Genomic DNA, 18,856 nt, shown 5'->3' with positions numbered 1-18,856 from the left:
GGTTGGTTTCTGGTGAGCTCCCTTCTTGGTTTTGAAGATGGCTACTAGGTCTCTCTGGAGTCTCTTTTTATTAAGGTGTTAATACTGTCAAGGAGGCCTCACCCTCATGGCTTCATCTAACTCTAATTACTCCCTAAAATTCCCATCTCCAAGTGGCAACCTATTGGTAGTTAGGGCTTCAAATTTGGGAAGAGAACAATTCAACCCACCAGCTCTACTAGTAGTGCTGTCTCCCTGCCTATTGTGTCTATAGAATTTGATGAAGAAAGGGCCACAGTTTTTTATTATCATATTATTTCTCAAGGCAAGGCTACACGCAGATGCCAAGACAATGCTTTCTTTGAACCAACAAAATTTAAAGAATAAAAGAGTACAGTTTGTGTGCTTAAAGAGTGAATTCCACCATGTCAGTGAGAGTCCAAACAATGTCAATACATTCACCTTCTAATTTCTTGCAGGGAGATTTTTCTTTTTATTGCCTGTCTAATCATAATGGTTTATACAGGATTTTGTATTTTCTGTCATTTTATTTGAAGCTTTATGAAGCAGAACCACTGATAACTCTTTGAGGACAGTTACATGCATTTGGTCATTGATGGGAATATCCCATAAGCTAACAAATTAATAGAGTTTCTGTAACAAGGTTGGCTTTATTGACTACACCTTGCTCAATACCAATGTTGAAACTGCTCAAAATTCTAAAATTGTTGTTGTACACTAGAGCAATCTTTCTCACTAAATTATTTTTGAAGACTTTTTGGCATATTATTGGCATGATGGCAAACATAGCAGTTATATGTGCTAACATACTATTTTGCTAATGATTGCTCATTATTCATTGGGTTTTTGATTCCCCATAGTTCATTATTTGTTAATATTTTTGTCTTTATAGATTAAAAACTATGTACATGTGCTTATGTGCAGATACATATATACATACATGCATATAAAATGAATATATGTGTGCATTGTGTTCATATGTGAGAAAGTCCACATCAATAGGTTCATGTTTATGTATATGAAGATGTGTATGTACCAAATGATATACACATAAATATACATATATGAACAGTAAATGCATATGTGTATAGATTAGCTATGTATAAATCTGTAAACATTCCTAAACCTATACCTATTTCTAGTGATTACAAAATATTCAAAATCGGCCAGCGCCTTGGCTCACTAGGCTAATCCTCCGCCTGCGGCACTGGCACCCCAGGTTATAGTCCCAGTTGGGGCGCCGGTTCTGTCCAGGTTGCTCCTCTTCCAGTCCAGCTCTCTGCTTTGGTCCTGGAAGGCAGTGGAGGATGGCCCAAGTGCTTGGGCCCTGCACTCTCATGGGAGACCAGGAAAAGCACCTGGCTCCTGGCTTCAGAGCAGTGCAACGCACAGGCCACTTGAGGGGTGAACCAACGGAAAGAAGACCTTTCTCTCTGTCTCTCTCTCTCACTGTCTAACTCTGCCTGTCAAAAATAAAATAAATAAAAGAAAAAAAAGAAAATATTCAAAATCAAGTAATTTGCTTTATTGTGTATTTCAGGGCACTCATGATAGATGAGATAGAAAAGTTAAATGTAAATGCTTATCTTTCCCCATCCTCCTTCTGTTGATACAATCTTAACATTAGAAACTCATTTTTCCAGCATCTAATATATTTCCTGGAAGTGGCCATAAAGTTTACTCTACTGACTTCAATGTACTTGGGATTGGACAGAAACTGAAGAGTCAGATTTGCATATGATTTTCTTCAGTTTGAAGTCTTTGGTCTACCACAAATATGCAATATCTCTTTTTTATTCACAATTAATTGTTGCTTCTTCCCTCTTTGAAATATTATAAATTAGGAATTATTTATTTTAGGTTCAAAAATTAATCTCTTTGCTAAAAATTTCTTTATTATCTGTTAAATAAGAGTTGTTAATTATGTTGTATAAAATTTTATCTACTGTTGATTTCTAATGAGTATATCACATTATTACAATATAACATTGGGTTTATACATTTCATGTTATATTCCTACAAGTTTTTAAAATATAAGTCAAGGATATGCTGTCAAATGAATGTGGGTTTATAAATACACATATATAATTTAAATATATTTAAAGCTATACATATTTTTTAAATATTTATTTTTTGAGAGACAGATAGAGCTTCCATCTGTTGCTTCACTTCCCAAATGTCTACAATACCCCGGGACGTACCAGCACAAGCTGAGAGCTGGGAACCCAATAGTTGGTAGGAACCAAATTACTTGAGCCATTACTGCTGTCTTGCATGGTCCACATTAGCAGGAACCTGGATACAAGAGCCAGAGGTGAGTATTAAAATTAGGTACTCTTATATAGGATGTGGAGATCTTTGCTTTTTTAAAATATTTATTTATTTGAAGATATATTTATTATTATTTATTTATTTGAAAGGCAAAGTTACAGAGAGAGAAGGAGAGACTCAGAAAGAGAAAGAGTGAGAGATCCTCCATCTGCCACAACAACTGGGGCTGGAACAGACTGAAGTCAGGAGCCTGGAACTCCATTCTGGTCCCACATGGATGGCAGGAGTCCACACATTTGGGCCATCTTCTGCTGCTTTCCCAGGTACATTGATAAGGAACTGGATTGAAAGTAGAGCAGCCAGGATATGAAAATGTCATTACCTTGCCCTTCATTTTGAACATTTGTTAAAGTATACTATTTTAGGTTCCAAACCAATATTTGGTGATAATTAAAGAAATAGCTTCTTTACCTTCTGAATCTCACTGTCTTGCAGGAGACTGTTTTGTGTACAGCTGATTTGTGCACTGCTATTTTTCTGTTTAATATATTCTTTTCCCTCTAAAATCTTATATGATTTTCTTTCTTTCTTCAGAATTATGAAATTTCAGCATGGCATGCAGGTAGCTATCTATTTTTCTTCTCCTTACTTGCTATGTTTCAAGCTTTTTCAGTTATCAATAAGGCAAAGTTTTTATCTGTAAGTCATGTGATTTCTTTGTCATTTCTCCCATTCTATTCTCTTGTTATCTCCAGAACTTCTATTAATTGGCTGTTGTAATTTCTTTTCATCGTCTAGTCACTTTCTCTTGTGCTTTCCATATCTTTGTCCTTTGGTGTCAAGTTCTAGATTTCTTTGGCTGCATTTTCTAGCTGCTGGACTGACTGTCCAGTTCTGCCCATTCTCTATTCAATCCACCAATAGAGGTTTTCTTTTCCATTTCAGCTACACTAATTTTATTTTCCCAATCTCTAATTCTGTTTTTATGGACATAGAATTCTCAAAGAGCTGAGGATAACTCTATTTTCTTTATTGCAGCTCTTTTTTTTTTCCTGGCAGTTGTTTCCTTTTAGCAGTTGTTTATTGGCATGAAGTTTCTTTGTTTTGGTTTTCTTCAAATTATAGGTAATTCTTTTCTTTTCTGAATATCTTCTGTTTGAGAATTTTTATCTCCTTGAGTATGGATTCTAGCTGTTTATCACAAACTGATTTAGTGATTTGGAATTAAAAGTACAAATTCTTTAAATCATGTGGACTGCTTACAAGCTTTTTGCTTGTTTTATGAGAGCTACCAGAGATTTTTCAATTCAAAGATAACAGTTTTATTATTTCATGGCATCTTAGAAGAAGAACAGCTCGACATATAGTTTCCTTCGTAATGATACAATGCTACTTTTACACTTTGGAATCCTTGAAATAAAGATTTTTATATTCCCTTTCTTGATGTATTCATTGCTACATACAAGAAGAGAACTGGTTAGAGATAAATATTTTTTTTTTGTAATGCCATGCTGTTTTAGGCATAAGAAAAAAAGGAGATGTGTGTTCTTTCTGCCTTATTGATCCAGTCCTCTCAGTATTTTTTAACTGTGAAAATAATGATTATCAGGTTCCCTCTTGTCTGAATCACAAAGTCTTAAAAGTGGTGACATCTTATTCTTTGTATTTTTCACATGCCTTGTACATGATATGTACTTGATAAGTGCATGCTGAATTGAAGCTAATTACACTTAATGTTAAAGCTAGTTTCCTAAACTCTGAAAAAACTATTTACCCTAGCCTAAGCATTAATATCCATAAGGTTAGATAAATGAACTTTAACTGCTCTTAAATATTAAAATGGTGAAATCAATCAAATACTTATTTGAGTCAAGTAATGAATTTCCATGATTTTTTTCTGTGCATGAATAGACAATTTATTAGCTGAAATAAGTACCTGCTTTACTATAAGGGTAGAAGTCTTCATATATGAATCAGCTTGCCCTACTCTCTTTAATTATTTTCACAGATTTTTCTTGTGAAAAGAAAACCTAAACCATTAAAATTATATCATAGTTCTTAATAATTTGAGCTCTTTACTAGATCCAGTCATCAATAGTCTCTCATGGGTAAAAACAGACGGAAATACAAATAAATCTTCTATCATTGTTTATGTTAAGTCTTTGAGTTTGATTTGTGTCTATACCAGATTAAGTGAATTTCAGATAATAACGAAAAAAGTGGAAGTAACTATCTCAATATTTATATGGAAATCATCTCCTCAAATATAACATAATCCAAAGAAATCCTCCCTTTAATTACACTCACTGTGTTAGTCTCTATTCATGTACTCAATGTATAAAGTTAGCACAAGACAGAAAAGTTGAGTTCACACCATTAGCAAGTTTTGATAAAGAAGTGGCAAAGTAGAAACTTGTGCTTCTGTGATAGGCATTTAAAGTGATGCAGCCATGGTGAAAAACAGTATAGCAAATCCTTGACATTTAAAGCAGATTTACCTATTTACTTTCATTCTAGAACTGCTGGTAGAATAATCAGCAGTCCAGAACTATATTGAATAGCAGTGGTGAGAGTGGGCATCCCTGTCTGGTACCAGATCTCAGTGGAAATGCTTCCAACTTTTCCCCATTCAATAGGATGTTGGCCGTGGGTTTTTCATAAATTGCTTTGATTGTATTGAGGAATGTTCCTTCCATACCCAGTTTGCTTAGAGTTTTCGTCATGAAAGGGTGTTGTATTTTATCAAATGCTTTCTCTGCGTATATTGAGAGAATCATACGGTTTTTCTTCTGCAGTCTGTTAAGGTGGTGTATCACGTTGATTGTTTTGCGAACGTTGAACCATCTCTGCATACCAGGGATAAATCCCACTTGGTCTGGGTGGATGATCTTTCTGATGTGTTGTTGCATTCTATTTTGTTGTTGTTGTTGTTCTAGTACTAGTGGCTGAACTCTGTAATTAACACACAATTATTATTAGGTGTTTAAATTTTAACTGAAAAGTGATCCCTATTAAATATAAGAGTGGAAAAAGAGAGGGAGGAGATGTACAATTTGGGACATGCTCAATCGGACTTGCCCCAAATGGTGGAGTTAGAAATGTGCCAGGGGATTCCAATACAATCCCATCAAGGTGGAATGTACCATTGCCATCTCACTAGTAAAAGTGATCAATTTCAGTTCACAATTGATGACTCGGATAGGTCTAAGAGTCAAAGGGATTACACAAGCAAAACTAGTGTCTGCACCTCAATGTTTATTGCAGCTCAATTTACAATAGCTAAGACATGGAATCAACCCAAATGCCCATCAACAGTAGACTGGATAAAGAAATTATGGGATATGAACTCTATAGAATACTATACAGCAGTAAAAAAAACAATGAAATCTGGTCATTTGCAACAAAATGGAGGAATCTGAAAAACATCATGCTGAGTGAAATAAGCCAATCCCAAAGGGACAAATATCATATGTTCTCCCTGATCAGTGACTACTAACCAACCACCAAAAAGGAAACCTGTTGAAGTGAAATGGACACTATGAGAAACAGTGACTTGATCAGCCCTTGTCCTGACTGTTGAGGAACAATTTAATACTTTATCCCTTTTAGTATTTTTTTTGTTCTAGTTAGCACTATTGGTTGAACTCTTTAATTAATACACAATTATTCTTAGGTGTTGAAATTTAACTGAAAAGTGATCCCTGTTAAATATAAGAGTGGGAATAAGAAGGGAGATGTACAATTTGAGACATACTCAATTGGACTTGCCCCAAATGGTAGCGTTAGAAATGTGCCAGGAGATTCCAATTCAATCCCATCAAGGTGGCATGTACCAATGCCATCTCACTTGTCAAAGCGATAGTTTCAGTCCACAATTGGTCATAATGATAGGACTAAGAGTCAAAGGGATCACATAAACAAGACTAGTGTCTGCTAATACTAACTGAAAGAATTAAAAAGGAGAGAACGATCCAACTTGGGAAGTAGGATACACAGCAGACTCTTAGAATGGCAGATGTTCTAAACAGCACTCTGGCCTCAGAATCAGCCCCTAAGGCATTCTGATATGGCTGAAGATGCCATGAGAGTATTTTAGGCATGGAAAGCAAAAGACACTAGGGCAAAACCAAAACCTCAATGAAAGATCTCTGTGAGTGAGATCCCAGTGGAAAGTACGGGGCCATCAAAGAAGGAGGTACCTTTCTCTGAAGGGAGGAGAGTACTTCCACTTTGACTATGTCCTTGTCTAAATAAGATCAGAGTTCGTGAACTAAAAAGGCTTCCATAGCCTTGGCAACCCATGACAAGATCCTCGGATGATTACTGATGCCATAAACAAGAGTGTCAATTGTTAACAATTGTCAACAACAGGAGTCACTGTGCACTTACTCCCCATGTAGGATCTCTGTCATTAATTTGTTGTACAATGTGAATTAATGCCATAACTAGTACTCAAACAATACTTTACACTTTGTGTTTCTTTGTGGGTGCAAACCGTTGAAATCTTTACTTAATATATACTAAATTGATCTTCTGTATATAAAGATAATTGGAAAGGAATCTTGATGTGAATGGTATTGGAGAGGGAGTGGGAGATGGGAGGGTTGTGGGTGGGAGGGAATTGTAGGGTGGGAAGCCTCTGTAACCCAAAAGCTGTACTTTGGAAACTTATATTTATTAAATAAAAGTTTAAAATGTGGTATGCACATACAATATAAGAACTACACAGCCTTAAAAAAGGAAGCAGTTACTGACACATGCTACAATATGGGTGAACAGTATAGACAGTTACTAGATTAAATAAGGCAATCACGGAAAAGACAAATATAGTGTGATTCCATTTACATGAGGTACACAGTAGGTAAATTCAGAGACACATTCCAGAAAGGTAATTGATGGAAGGTTAGGGGAGGAGAACATACACAGTTGTTTCATTGATACACAGTTTCACACGGGGATGATTAAAATGTTCTGGAGGATGGTGTTACTGATGATTTCACAACAAGATGAATTTACCTAATGCCATTAAACTGAAGATTTTAGCATAGCTGAAATGCTGAATTTTATACCCTGTACACCTCTCAAAAAGGCTCAGTAGTATTCTGAAGTTCTGCTGTTGGTAAGCAGGAAAGTAAGAATTTCAACATAGCTTCATCTTCCTTCATTCAACCAGCAAGATTTTTTTTTTTTTAGTTTCTATATGCTAGTCCCAAAATATAACAAAACAAAACAAAACAAAGAAAGATATCTGCCCATGTGTAGCTTAGGTTTGATTTAAAGGAGAGAGAGAATATACTAAAGTAATTGAAATATAAATAATGTGGTTTGTGAGAAAGTGGTAAGTGACCTCGGTAGGAAAATTGGAACAAGGGAAGGGAACTGGAGCTGTCAATGTGACTGACTTCTAAACTAGGCTTTATCCATGAGCCTGTGCTGTGTGCCAAGATATAATATTTATTCTGGATATATTTTGTTTTGTCCATTTTCCCTTTTCCTGCAAGTAATTTATTAAGAAATTAAAAGTAAGGGATATTTTATTTCTCTAAGAATCAGAGTAGAGCTCTGTAGAGCAAAGCATTGAAATAATAATAATTCATTAAGAAAACTTCAGCATTTAGATTATTATCCCTCTTACAAACTTAGGAAATGAAAGACATGTGGGAGCTTAGGAAGGCTCATCCACCTCAAATAAGAATGTTATTGAGCAATACAAGAATTCTCATACTTGCAAATATGTATATTAATGCATCTGCATCAAAATCCTTTATCTGCATTTTCCTAGGTATGTGGCTATGAGCAAGCCCAGCTTTCTTATAAGCAAAATGAGTATTTAAAGTATTAGCTTTAGATCCACTTCTTCCTATCCAAGTGGTGATCAATGCGCAGTAATTTTAATCTCAAATGAAGATGGTTTCTTTGGTGAGGACTGAGGCTTTGCCAATGGGGTCATCTTAATCACAAGGTTCTTATAAGCAACTATTTAATATAGCTTGCTGAAATATTCTTGATTTCAGCATTTTTTTCTCTCCCAAGAAAGTAAATATTTTTTGTTCCATATTCATGTGTGTCTAAGTTCAATAAGCTGTCACAATCCAGAGACCAATCAAGGTAGACACTGACGCATTATTTATGCTCAACATGTTATCTACTACTGGTGCAACAGAGTTCTCATTTACTCACCAAACAAAATGCACAAGTTAAGTATGAATCAGGTCACTCATGGATGCATATAAGTAGGATTAAGACACTGTCCTGTCCACAGGACATCTACAGTGACTACCACAGGAAGAAGTTATTGCTGAGCTACAAGACTCAGAATTCAATTCATGATGCAGCTTTAAGAGAAATTAATGAAGTCTGCTTATAGTTTTGATTACACTTTGTTGTAATTATATATGTACTTGTCCTTCCCACTATCCTGTACTTTATATTGTGGGCTCCTGGAAGAGTCTAAAAGTCTTACCCTTTATCCTTTGTGAATACTACAGTACTAGAAGGTAGGGTATTACAATTGAAATCTGCAGATTTGATGTTGAAAATCTTAGTTGGGTCAATGATTTGTAGTGCAAACCTTGTAACTCATGATGGTGAAAGAAGCTTACTCAGGGGAGAATCCGAGAAAGTTTCAGCAGATGCGTGGTTTCGGCTATGAAAACAAAGATTCAGGCCATGGCTTCAATTCAGGTACATGGCTAGAGAACTACTCACATCCATGTTGGGTTTTGGTCTAAAACTCCTAATTATGTGGGTCACAAATCAGAAATCAATGAAAATACAAGGATATCTTAGATTTAAAAGCTAATATGAATATATTACAATGCCACTAAAAAAGCAAGGAAAGATATAAGTGCATAAAATGCAATGAAATAAATCAGGAAAAACATGGGGATGAAAGAATAAGACAAAAAGAGTAGAAATTGAATCAAATAAAACAAGGCAAGCAGACAGAGAGGGGGTGATAAGTATAAATAGGAAATTAGAAAATTTTAACATTGACAAGACAGAAGTATTCTTGGAGGTGGTTGTGTAATTATAGGACATCATATGATTTTGAAAATATTTACAGTGAAACACAACAAAGAAATGTGAAATAGGTTAGGTTTGTAATGAGGAAGAAAATACAGCTAACCAGGTTAGCAATCTGGCCTCGCCTTCACTGCTCTTGATGTCTCGGAGGGTTGCCATAACCAACTTTAGAGCCTTGTCTTCACCACAAACCCTCCTTCTCACCTCTGTTTTGGATCTAGCCCTCCTCTACTTTGCCTTCTTTTCCACATGATCTGTCTCTGCCTCAGCCATCCTTTCAAGGATGGCTCACATCTGAATGGACTGAACTGAAGGTTCACCTCAAGAGATGGTCTTCTCAGCCTGCTGGCGGATGATAGCCTCATCTACCCCTGCTGTATCCTCCCAGGACATGGAAGCTTCTGTAGCATACTCTAGGCTTCCTCAATTCTAGTTACTTTGGAAAATTAATATTTTAATTACATATTTTCATTTTCTATTTGAAAGACAGAGAGAGAGAGCGAGAGAGATCTTCCATCCATTGGTTCACCCTCTAAATCCCTGCAACAAACAAGGCTGGGCCGGGCTGAAGTCAGGCACCCAGAACTCAATTCAGGTCTCCCAAATGGGTGACAGGGATGCTAGTACTTGGACCATTAACTGCTCCTCCCAGGGTGTGCATTTACAGGAAGCTGCATTGGTAGTGGAGGAGGAGCCAGGATTTGAACAAAGCATCTCAATATGGAACACATATATCCCAAATAGTGCCTTAACTGCTGTCTTGCTAATCCACCCTATCTTACTAATGTGTCTGTTTAACTAATGCTGCAAAATTTAACTCATGGTTTAAAAACTAAGGTAGAGACACTATTTCAGACATGGTGAGTTGGGTGCAAGCAGGTAAGGGTACCCTGCAGGCAGATCAACCTATGGGTCTAGAGTTCAGGTGAGGATCTGGGAAGAAGAAATTGATTTAAGAGCTCCCAGTTGCCAGGTTCTTCTCTCTGGAATCCTCAGCTATTTTCACTTTCCCAAAACACAGATATTCTCATTTCATTACCTATTTTCAGAGGATGCTCAGTATGTGAAAAAGAATATTTTAAAGACTTCAATGTTACTATTCAAATACCAACATCTTACCCTTTCTAGACCTTTCCAGCTAATTTTCTGACTGTTGGCTTTCTACAGAGCAATGGTTGGTGGTCTTCAAATATTGAAAAGGAAAACTGGCTCTTCTAAAATGTATTTTTTGTCACAGTAAGGCAATCCATTACCAAGAAGAAGACTCTCTGAATGAGAGCAGGCTAGGGATAACACAGTCTCTGTTTTACAGCACATACACCTGTTAGAGCAAGGCTGAAGGAAAGGAGAACAGTGAATGCTCATAAAATGATAGAGGACACTTAAGTAGATAATTAATTCAACAAATGACACAAAGACCTCAGCTGTCCTTACATGGGGGGGGGGGAGCTACAGAAAGCTCTTGGATTTTATTTTTTATCTTTTTGATGTGAAAAAAAAACAATTTTAAGATTTTCTTTATTTGAAAGGCAGAATTACAGAGAGGGAGAGAGAGAGAGAGAGAGAGAGACAGAGAGAGAGAGAGAGAGAGAGAGAGAGAGAGAGAGAGAGAATCTCCTGTATGCTGGTTCACTCCCCCAAATGTCCACAGTGGCAAGGGCTGGGCCAGACTGAAGCCAGGAGCCAGGAGCTTCCAACAGGTCTCCCACCTGGTTGTAGAGGCTCATGCACTTGGGCCATCCTCTGTTGCTTTCCCAGACATATTAGTAGGGAGCTGGATCAGAAGTGGAGCAAGACACCAACTGGTGCCCATATAGGATGCTGACATCACAAGCAGCAGTTTTATCCACTATGCCACAACACTGGCCTACAAAATATTTTTGTAGCAAATAAACAAACCAACAAACCTACGCATGTTCTTTAGTAAAGGTTAGTGAGAAAACTTGTATGTTTAGAGAATAACCAGCTTTTCAGTATAGCTCAAGTGTCATAGACATAGGAAAGAAAAGCAGAAAATAGAGCTTCAGTGAACATTCAGACCATACTTGGATAATTTTGATCTCAGGATTTTGTTTAATACTACATCATATCATAGGTATAATCCCACTTCATTAAGATTCTTCATAAATACTATTTCAATGCAAATTCTATCAAATTGATATATTGTAAATTGTTCCAGAATTTACAGACTTGGGTGTGGATTAATTAGGTATTCTTTAATTTTTTCACTACTTACAGTGAATTTCACAATGGTAAACATCTTTGTAAATTTTTGCCTTGGGTATCCCATCTCTGCTTCCTGGAAGAGACACTCTGAAGTTAAGAAAATAAAAATACTAGGCCCAAAGAAGCCATGAATAATCATGGCGCTATTCCAGGCTCTCATTGTTTCTTAGATTAGAAAGTATAGGATTGCTACAACAGCATGTTCATTAATCTCCCTGTTTCATCTTGCACCTATCCTATTCATTCCCTACATGAAGCCAAAGCAAACTTTCCAGATTATAAATCTGTTCATGTCCTCCCTACTAAAACTCATATAGTATCATGCATAAACTCTCCAAACTCAAGAACATGTTAGGACTCTTATTATATATGACTAAATTGCTTGCTGGAAGTTTGTAGCAATTCATACTTCAGCCAGCTGTATAGACGTATAGCTGTTATCAGATCCTCAGCAACATAGTCATTTGTCAAACACAATGTCATGATCTGTTATTGTTTGTCTCTCTCACTAATTTATGAAAGTCCTACAATCAGGGACCCTTCTGTGTTCATCTTGGAATCATAACAGCAGAGTGTTGGTGAACTTTAGCTTTACTATGCCTGAGTTTTTCAAGTTTGTGTGTAGTGATGCCGCTCATAGCAAAACACTCAATCAGTGTTCTGTTGTATTTTATAAAGCACCCTTTAAATAACTTTCTCTTTTACGAGAAAATCCGATTGAAGTGCCTTGTGATGACCAAATGCAATTATTTAGAGAGGAGTATATTGCTTGAGAAAGTATAAACCACCAAAGACAGGGTCCTTGACCTAAGAGGTTTAAGTTTTAAGATAGTGGTAAACAGATGTAAGATAACAATAAATCAGTCAATCTCAAGGCTGCAGAGCAATCGGCCCTGGAAGCTGTGGGAAGCAGAGTGGCATCATTCACTCCCAGCGCCTCACAAAATAAACCGACTTCTAGAAAACTCTGTGCACTTTGAGACTCGCGAATAGTTTAGAACTTAACAGTTCCAGTTTCAGGTCTTGTAGAGAAATTTGAAAATGGAAGACTCAATTCAAAGTAGGGTTTATTTAGCTTCAGTTAACATTTGATGGATGAAATTTATCACTATCCAGACAAATTCAGTCCTAATTTGATTTTGATGATTTTACAGAGTGGATTGTTTTGTGATACCAAGACATTTTCATTGGTATAGTTTAAGCCTATGTTGTTGTTAGAGAGATTTACTTTTATTTTACTTCATTTTTTTTTTTTTTACTAGTATAACCCAGTATAATAGACTAAATAAATGTGACAGGAGTTAATCAAATGCTTAGCAGTCTCAATTTCATTTTCAATTAGTCTTTCTGAGTATTTGAGCTTTGGCTCAGTAACATTGTTACAGGAAGGAAAATATGGTCAAATCCCTAAGTGATATTTAGTCATTAATAGTTTAATGTGTGTTTACTTTTTCCTTCCAGGTTTTTATTTCAGAAAATAAATCCTGGATTATGTTCTCAAAGGAATTTTAACTATTTTTGTGTATCTTTTCCTTAAAACCCTCTAGGCTCTCCCCTCCTCCTTGTGTCTTGTGGTTCATATAAAGGTTTAACCACTGGTAGCCCTGGAATCTGAAGACCTCTTTCTTTGACTAGATAAGGTAGCAGCTGTTTGGTCAGTTTTCCCACAGAGGCTGCCAATGTTGGGGGGTGAGGGTAGGGGGTTGTCCCTCTGTGGCCAGAGAAGTAACTTGATCTTCACATGGGATCAGACCTGGGCCTTGTCTGGGCTGAGACTGTGTGCTATATTAAATTACATTTAGTATTTTCTGTCCTACTCCTTGAACTACTGTTCACAGAGACCACCCAACCTACAGAGCCTCCTTGAGTCCGCTGGGGGACAGAGTTGTAACTGTCCACGAGGTATTCACCTGGCAGGCTGTCTGGAGCCAGCCTCTTCACAACACACTGGTGACGTTTCTGCCAGAACAATTTCCCATTTCTAGTGAACGCTCATCACAGAAGGGAAGTTATCAATCTTTAGTGAGAAAAGACTTGTGCTATAACCTGCAAAGTCAGAAATTAAGAAGCAGTCAGGGAGAGTCTGGAGATGAGTAATTTGGTTTTGATGCACTGTTTTTACTTAGTCTTCCGTAACTGTAAGGCCTGTTTTGCGTCTGTCTCTGTAACCTTGGGGGTTCCCATTCTTATCTTCCAGTTCACTGATTTTTGTTTTTCAACTTGATTGTTCATCAAACTCAGATTCCTGGACCTCCTCTGTGGAGGGATTCTATTTCAGGTGTCTGGTACAAAGTCTCAGATGCCATATTTTTATTTTTATTTATTTTTTAAAGATTTATTTTATTTATTTTAAAGGCAGAGTTACACAGAGAGTAGGAGAGATAGAGAGAAAGATCTTCCAGCTACTGGTTTACTCTTCAAATGGTTACAATGGCTGGGACTGAGCCAGGCCGAAGCCAGGAGCCAGGAACTTCTTCCTGGAAACCCATGTGGGTTCAGGAATTCTTCCTGTTTTTCTTCCACTGCTTTCCCAGGCACATTAGCAGGGAACTGGATCGGAAGTGGACCAGCTGGGACTTGAACCAGTGCCCATAAGAGATGCCTGCATTACAGGCAGTGGCTTAACCCACTATGCAACAGTGCTGTCCCCAAGAGACATATTTTTAAAGAACACCCCAGGTACTAGTGAAATAAGTGACCTAATGTCTACATACTGAGAAAAGCATCAGTAACAAAAAGAGTTACCACTCGACCTCCATATTTAAATAGAAATATACTTTTTTTAGATTATTCATATCTTACTATGAATTAGCTTAGAATGCCAACCTACCCTCAATAAAAAACATTTATTTGGAGTTATATTAGAGAGAAAAAAACAAGCCAAGACATCTGTGCAAAGTAGTAATATAGACCCCAAATGCTGGATGAGTTAATTAGCAGCTGTAGTTATGGAGTTCTGTCTGATGTTTTAATTTCTTCGTTTTCAAGAAAGCTATTTTTGAAACAGAAAAATCAAAGGAGGAGGGAACCCATGAATTGCCTGCAATCGCAGCTGATGGTAGAAGTGAATTATTTATCGACTTCATTTATGAAAGCTGAATGTACTAAATGCATTAAGTGTGTTATGGGAAAGTCATTTTTGTATTCATTTCCTAAGTCCCCTCTTATCTACCTCAGTCAGAACTTAAGTTCTCAGCGTTTCTTGACTTCAAAAGCACTAGAATATGCACAGTAATTTTGAAAAGTAAAACTCATTACCCACAGTTTGACTCAAGGAAAGCACTGGATTTCTTAAGTCCCCTTTGGAAAATCTGGTAAAGAATTGAAGACATTTTAAGATGGCTCCATATGTTAGGAGCTGCTACTGCTACTAGTGCTATTCATGAGTGGTGTTTTTTTTTCTCTATTGTTTTTAGTGAAATGTAGAGATATACAATGATATAATTTATCTTACAGCAAAAGAGAATAGTAGAAAAATCCAAGGACTGTGAGTCAGGTGGTCAATCAGATGGAGGGTCTACCAACTGGCATCACTAGCTGTGTGAACTTAAGTAAAGTCATCTTTCTGTTTCTCAATCTTTTGAAAAATGGAGTTAGTAATATTTAATTTTCCCAAAAAATTATTAGGAAAATAGATAAAAATAATAGTAAAACTGCTGGCAAATTAAAGAATGTTTGTATATAAAGTACTACATTAAAATATGTAAACACAATTTTTTTTTCATCCCTTCAAATGCACAAGGCAAATTATGTGATGAAATTTAACTTCTTGCAATTTGGTTTTATGTTGTCAAACTCTCTTGGGTGTACTTCTGCCCTCTGTTCTCTCTTTTGGCAGGCAATGCAAGAAGAGGGTTCACGATCCTAAGCCAAATTAGTACAAGTTTAATTGGGTTTCCATAAATACTATATTAAAGTTAAGATGTATAATTAAATTACAGCAGTGAAGATTATTAGGCCACATTGTTCTCAAGGGCTTTATTTTCCTACTGACTTCTTGATATTAAATGACATAACATTGGTCTTAATTGAACTATAAGAAAATAAGGTAGAATTTTTTAGAAATACTATCTTATTCATGCAAACATATTTTTGTTGAGCCGTCTCTCTAGATTTCCAGAACTTCTGCAGATAAAGTATCTGTGTTACTAGCATAGGCCATGACGCTTTAAAATGAGACATAGACTTGGTTACACTTGTTTTTATTATTGATGTTGAGCATCTACTATGTGTAAGGCATTGAATTTGGTAATATAAGAGACACAAACATGTTTAACTATATTGTTACCAGTGAAAAAGTACCTTGAGGAAGTTACCAGTAAAGAGAAAGTGGAGTTCAAAAGAAGAATTTCATTTAGAAACTTGGGAAGATGTATGATTTGTTCAAAGGTGCTTGAACTGATTTGTAAAAGAGACTTCAGATATATGGGGGAGGACAAAAGGGACTGTTACGTAGAAAGACTACTAGCGAATTTTAGAGCGCTTAAGAAATAGTGAGCTATGTCACCCATTTTCACTCACTTTCTAAAGAGAGAAAAGAACTCCTTTAAAAATAATTACTTATTTGAGAGGCAGGGAGAGAGAGAGAGAGAGAGAGAGAGAGAGAGAGAAAGAAAGAAAGAAACTCCCACCCACTGGTCCACTCCTCAAATTTCCAGAGGTGGCCAGGGCTGGGTCAGGCTGAAGGGGATAATTTATATAGAGAATTAAGCTAAATGATTCTAGCTTCCATTTCCAGCTCTAAATATTTATAAATTCTTATTTCGAGCCTTTGGAATTATTTCTTTAGTATACAGTCACCAGTATCTGTCCCTTCCAGTTGTCTCCTCTCCCCTGAGAAAAAAAACCAAACTATATTCCTACCTACAAGTATGCAGGGGGTATAAAAAGTTTGTGGAAAGAGAGAATTAGAAGATAAACTTATTTCGGTGAAAAACAATTGAAATCCATGCCTTGTTTGTTCAAAGTATCCGTTTTCCATGAATGTTTGGAGGATCTCGTATATTAAAAACATTAAACTGTATTGGGTAGTCAGGATATGATTTTTGAGAAAGCTTGATTTACTCAGGAACTACTTCACAGTGAATAAGTATCTTCTTTGTGTATTTCCACAAGTATATGATTTCTATGATGTGAAACATTAGGCACTCTGCAGATGTGCTTATTTGAAAGAGCCTCTGCTCGGGGGATACTGAGTACATCCCCTTTGCTCACTAGAAGAACCCAGGTCCCAGAACCTTGAATTCAACTGGTACTTCAGCCTGTAGATAACATCAAAGAACTAGAAGCAAGGAAAGGTGTAAATATATTAGTATATAGCTAGCATAACAGTAATACATCATGTGTCAGGCATTCTACCTAATATTTATCTCATTTAATTCTCCTAATGACCCGGTGAAGTGAATGTTATTATCTGACCCATTTTCCTGATGAGGAATCTGAGGTGTAGAAAGGTGAAACAAGTAGCTTAAGATTAAACATGGCCAGCACCAAGATACAAACTAACTCTAACTCACTGTCTGTTGCTCTACCACACTCACCTGTATCATTTCATTTTAGTGAAAGAGGGACATGAAGAGTATTTGTCTGCAATCTAGAGATTAGATTTTTTGCATCATTATTGATCTCTTATTTACACTGTTAAAAGAAGAAAATATTTACAATGTTTCAGTCTCATTAAGGAATAACTTTAAAAACTAACCCAGTGTTGTATAATCAGGATGCATTCCCTGATTTGCCCTTTTCATTGTACCTTTGTTCTTCTAGCATCATCTCACTGCCCTCCAGCCCCAATCCAGATAGGTAGGAAGGGTACCTATGGTTTCTAAATAAAGTCAGTGTTTGTACAGTAAAACGCTCCCCCTCCCAGTTCAAGAGAGTTTTTATTTTCCTAAACCTATTATGTATAGAAGCTGCCAAGCTTTTTTTCAACATTTTAACAAATACTGCCTTTTATTGGTTAAAAAAGAGAACGTGTACAAAGGCATTTATACGTCTTTAGCTTGTTCTGTTTGAAATTTTAAGCACAAAATATGATAGAATGCTTGAAATCTTTGATATCATCTCTTCCTTTGTAGCTCTTGTGGCAGCGCAACAAGACAAGGTATTATTTCTTTGCTGGAATCACAGAAAGCCTCGTTAGCCAAGGCAATTTCACAGTGCCTGACCAAAACACCTTGGCTGCTGCTCCCAAGCAGCAAGATGTTTTTGGCTGAGAGATGCCTTGAGTTAGTGATTGCAGACTGCCCTGCATTTGGCGTTCTGCTTTTCATGTAAATAGTAGGGAGAACAGTGCAAGCCTTCATGATTATACCTTTACAGAGTGAGAGATTTTAGTGAGTCAACATCTACCTCGTTAACTCCATTGGGTTTTTTTTTTTTTTTTTCGTAGTGTAATATCGTTTAATTATTTTGAGCTTCTGGCGATGTTGCTATTTCTTTGATATTTGTTAATCAAATAGAAATTTAAAAACTTCTCTGAACTTGTGTAATGTGTGAATTCAGAAACACCACTTTAACACATTTTTGCTGTGATTGCTTCTTGTATTTTATTTAACTTTATTTTCTTACATAGACAAAATTTTCTTAGATTATAGATTTCCAGGATTTATATTTACTTACTTTTTGTTGAGTGCTCCACATAATGCTTACTGGAGAATAAATACTTATTAGTTTCTTAATTGCTTCATTGATTGTATTCATTTGTTATTGGCTGACTCCATGGAAGAACTGGTAGGAGTACTTAAGACTGGGCTAATTAACTCTGTTTGTAAGAACAAGATGCTGTTGCCCATTGGAAAAGGGCAGGTGTTAGTGCCCAAGATGGACAAATTTGACTTATGAATATTGCTTTTGTACTTAATCTCTTCTCAAAAGTGTGACCCTAAAAAAGGAAGAATATAATTAAATCAATAGCAAAATGCAACAGCCAGATGGTAGCTGGGTGATGGCCTTCACAAATGAAATATTAGAGAGCAAACAGAATAATAAATAATTTGTTTATTTCTTCCTCTGTCTCTAGTTTCCTGCTTGTATCACCCCCTTCAACTCTTGTCCTTTCTTCAAAAAATATTGATTATGTATCTTCATAGGGCAGACAGTGCTAAAAAGAATAGATGTAATGGCAAATGGCAGTACATCCCCTATGGACATTTCAGCCAAAAGTTAGATAAGCAGTGATATGAACAGTTCTATACACAATCTCACAGGAACATATGGTCTAGGAGACGATGGGATAGTTAAACAAGTAAGACAGAATGATTACATTATGTGAAGGGAACAGAATGTCCAAAGGCCCAGAAGTGATGAGGAAATATTGATTAGAAAAGCCAAA

This window comes from Lepus europaeus, chromosome 3, assembly GCF_033115175.1.
Source record: "Lepus europaeus isolate LE1 chromosome 3, mLepTim1.pri, whole genome shotgun sequence".
NCBI lineage: Eukaryota > Metazoa > Chordata > Mammalia > Lagomorpha > Leporidae > Lepus > Lepus europaeus.
The sequence above is the reverse complement of the archived record's forward strand: the minus strand, read 5'-3'. Positions refer to the sequence as shown.